We start from the raw sequence: 4,950 nt of genomic DNA on the forward strand, positions 1-4,950 counted from the left end.
TGTGTTTCAAACACTTGACGAACAACTGGCAGCAAGTGTCAAACGACTTTGGGCCTAATTATGAAGTCAATTGAAACATAGTTAATGATTTAAAGAACACCACCTAACAAGTTGTGAAATCAAACTTAATCATGAATGCTCAGAAGTACAATTAAAATGAACTTCTAGATTAACTGAAACGGTTTTTACCACTAGGTTGAAACACTTTTCCTTGTCACAGTCATGATCAATTCTAATTGAGAAAATGTATCTTTTCTGCGGATGAACTCCTACCTCTTGCCATAGCAGCTGACAAAAGGCAAAAGTAGATCAACTTTTGATAAGAAATAATATCTTATCATAGTCTTATGGAGGATTACTGCTTACTGGTCTGATGTAAAGCACTCGATGCCGTATAGACAGAGCTGGATATTTTTTCAGGTACGGGACGTGCCATCATTTAGGGGTACATATTTTCCGAAAAGTGCGGAATTTTTATCGGTATCAGTTCTTGAAATGTGTGAAGAATTTTAGGCACTGTTTGAAGAAAACATGCAGAATTAGGGGTGCTATTTTGGAAAAACATTGCAAAATTATCAGGAGGAAAGTTTAGCATTAACAAAATGAATGACCAGTTAGAAATGAAAGAATGATATGTATGAAGGACGTGCAAAATTTGTTTGATGATTGCGTTTGTTTTAAAAGTATAATTTGCCTTGCAGAATAAAGGGAATAGTTTCCATCATTTTTGAAGAATGATGTCTCACAATTTTTTCAGACGTGCGGAATTATGGGTTCAAATTTTGACCCTGTCCAAAACTAGGCTTAGTTACCCCCCCCCCCCCTGAATCTAGGTTACAGCTTGTGAAAATGCATTCATGCTTAGTTGGATTGGCCGAGGACGAGGCTAGATTGGAGATGTTGTTCTATCCATTTGTCTGAACCAACGAGAAAGGGCATGTTGACAAATATTACACCTCTGGGCGCTTGGCAACATGTAATCAACTATTGCATATTATAGGTGCATCGTATAAATCTGAGTTTCATTCTCTCTCTTCTCATGACAACCTACTCATGATTTCAAAATTTTATTTATCTTTTTATTCGAGTCTGGGTTACTTTTAAAACAGCCATAAATGCTTCTACCATAGAATACATTATGCGCTGCAAAAATAACGCCATCGATTTTTATTGCGCATGTGCATGTGACGCAAAATTTTGAAAGCCACCAAAACATCCAACAAATACTGAAGCGTCTCCCCAACAGAGGACTCTGTGAGGCATTTAATAAGAAACTCGCAGATGCTTCTAATGTCTACTTTTTAACAGTTTATTTAACAGTTAATCTAACAGACAGATTAAGCAGTTTATAAAATTTTAATAAATTCAAAGGCAATGTTGTGGATTGATTAACGAGAACAATAGCTGGAACAATAGCCTAAACACGATTCCAGCGCTCTGCCATATTTTTTACAATGCGATAAATTAAAAGGGGACTGGAAACAATAAAAAATCCCTTTGTTCTTATAATCAATCAACGTCGTGACAGATTGCCTTTAAAGCAGTTTAAAAAATCTAACTTAACGGTTTTAGGCTTACAAATTAACAAATAGTTATTATTTAGATCCTGCTTTAGGCTTATAGAAACTATTTTAAAACCAGTTAAAAGTTTTTACAAATTGTTAATATCTAGTCCACAATTTTTTGAATTATCTCCACCATCATAAATAATTTTCACAATTTACAAATAAAACCTAAACGCTGAAACCATCTCAAAAATTTCAAAAGTAGTTCCTATGTTTGAAATGAAAAAGGCCATTCCAAATACCTTATATGGACACGAGCAGTGGAGGACTGGCTACCATTCGACCTACCGGGAAATGCAAGCAAAAGGGCGCCAATAGGTGCCAAAGTTTAATAACTTTTGGGCTTGAAAAACTAAACGGGCCCGGAAAAACTTTGCCTTAGCTCATCAAACGGTTATATAGAAAGTTTTGCAGCATATCTTTGAAAAATGTAAAGGGGTGCCTCAGCACCTGCTAGCTTAATGACTGTGTTGCTCCTGCCTCTACACTGCAGTTACAAATCATTTGCAAAAGATAGACATCAGCGTGCGGAATTATGATAAGGTATTGAACATGTGCTTAAAACTGTAGACTTGTCCGAAAGATATCTGATAAAATATCTTGAACAAATGAATTCTAGGAGATTCTGCTGCCATCCGTTTTGTGCAAATTGATGATTTTGTACATTGATAGGCTCCTTCTGTATGAGTAACTGTGCGTAGACATGGTAAAACGGGTAAAGAATTTTCTTAAGAAAAATTACAGTCTCTATTCCGGGACAGAAATTCTTTAAATTTGAAGTAAGAATGGAATACTTTAATAGCTAGTTGTAAATTTGAAACCAGTTTTTTTCCAAACAGCCGGTTTAATTTTCTATTAAATTTTTCAGGATTTTTATACATGAAGACATCAATCCTCAACAAATTCTGCATAAAGTTTTTAAAAATTGTACAAGATTTTTTTCAGCTAGTCATGATTTCTTTTTGGTACGAAACTCCTGGTTTTAACGTACAAAAAGCAAGATGACTATGAGTTGTTAGTTGAAGGAAATAGAATAGAAATAAAATAGCTTGCCATGGAAGTCTTGTTCAGAAAGTATTATTCTCTATCATACCTAGAGCAATTTTCACTATCAAGGGATAGTTGATGAGCGTTTCCATACCCAATATTCTTCCCATACCCAACACATCGATAATTTTATCCAGTTACAACCATTGTGATTGGAAAGAGCACATGGTAGTGCTCAGTTAATTTTTCCAAAGTGTGAGCCCTCGGTTATTGTATATCAGGCACTAGGAATAATTTTCATTAGTCATAAGTCAAAAAAATAATATGGTCAGTCATTGGTTTCACAAATTTATTAGTCATCAGTCAGTTGGCAAGCAGTCTGCTAGTTAGCTAATGAAATCCCTTACTACCCCTCAACAGATATCGAATTAATCTATGGCGTACTTGCTTTAAAAAAATACAAGCTAATCAGGTTTTTAGTGAAAGTAGGCTTTGACTGCTACCACATTTACTGCTGTCCATAAAACAAAATATGAACAATTTTTTTTGGCGCTACCAAATTTGAAAATTGCTTTGAAAAAAGCAAACAATTTAGCTATAATAAAAACTTCTGAATCTCTTCAGCAGGGGCGGATTTAAGCAACAATGATGGGGGGGGGGTGTTAGACACTAATTTTGGTGCCACACCCGTCAAGTCACTGGAAAATGATGGAAACGCCTATTTTTGAAGTTTTTAACTGTGGTGTAAACAGGTTTGGAAGATTGGTAGGCCAAAGATGGAAATATTTTTGCTGATCACACCCCTAAGAATTTGGGAAAACACCCATTTTGTAAATATGTTTGAAAAAGCCATGGCATTTTTACGTGGCAATTTCCCTTTATTCAACGTCATTAAGTGGCTGACCATATTCTACACCTGTCTATTTCCTTCACAATTCCACTAACGTTTATATCCTGATTTGTGTAAGGCGAGGAATCTCTACGTGTAAAAAGTGATTTTCCAAAAAATAACTTGAGGCAGAGGGCGCACCGGGAAATTTCCCGGTGTCCCGGTGGGCCAGCCCGCTTCTGGACACGAGTCCATGTAAAGAGACATATAAAGATACATGACGTTAAAAGGAAAACTGGACTGGCTGAAAATCCACTTTCTTGCTCTTATGACGTCATTTGATCTAATGATAGCACCAGCTCTTGTCACTGATGTCAGTAAGGGGTTATTGTGATCCGATTCTTTACCTTTTTAATAGAAATTCAATTTTTTTTACTGAAGGTCACGGTTTCGTTTGGTTTGTTGAGAAAATCAATAATGCAATGAAACGTTATGGAATCGCAAGAATAAAAATTTTGCTTATATAGGTCGCCGTGCTTATACCTAATGATCGTATAAAGCGTGAAACTCGGGGTAGCAACTTAGAACCGCCCTGTCCTATACTCCAAATAGCATGTACAACTCTGCTTATTCGGCATTGAGCACTTTATGACAGACAGATAAACAGTAAATTTCAAATATTTATGTAATATATAAACACAATACTTATAAAGCTCAAGAAAGCTCAAGAAAAATATAAAATACATAAATATACCCCAACGACTCTCTCTCCCCCGTCCAAAGGGGGTGCTCTCTCATCGATTAGTTCATCTACTGAGATAGCTCCTCCTAAAGAAATTCCCCTACAACAACATCTTAGTAATCTTTATTTATTGTTATTAAGTATTTTTATGTAAGGTGTTAGCATTGTATGTAACTAATTGTAATGCAGAAATAAGATATTGTATGTTGAGGAATTTTAAAATATAAAAAAACTGAACTGAACTGAACCGCAGACTGAACTGACGCGACAAACTGAGGATCTACCGACGAATTCTAGAAGTATTGGGGGTGTTACACCACCTACTACCCCCCCCCCCGCTAGCGACGCCCCTGCTTCGGTTGCTTGTTAGAACCGAACTACAATATGTCGTTACTTGGAAACAGTTCCATGGGAATTTTCTCAAAACTAATGACATTACCAGGAGCCTTAATATAAGGCAATGAAACAAATAATATGATAATTGCGGACGTTTGGGTAATTTTTTTTAATTATCTTGTCAGTAATTATTTTTTAAACAAGACATGGCTACGTTGGTATAAACTCTCTTTGTATGTAGAGATAGGCAAGGTGAGCTGTTATCACAGAATTGGAGAAATACAGTGATGCTTAGTCTGATAAGAATGATTAAGCTCTCCACCTGTAGGATTAGCACGCTAGACAATCAGACATACTCAAACGATCAGATTTGTGGTATACATTGGAATCCGAGGAATGTATGTGCATCATAGACTGAGACACATTAGATCTTCCTTATAAGCACATATGCTAAATAGTTTGCCCATATCCGTCTCAGCCTGCCTGTCTAT

The sequence above is a fragment of the Rhopilema esculentum genome, chromosome 7 (assembly GCF_057945365.1).
Source record: "Rhopilema esculentum isolate cy_ngs chromosome 7, ASM5794536v1, whole genome shotgun sequence".
Classification (NCBI taxonomy): domain Eukaryota; kingdom Metazoa; phylum Cnidaria; class Scyphozoa; order Rhizostomeae; family Rhizostomatidae; genus Rhopilema; species Rhopilema esculentum.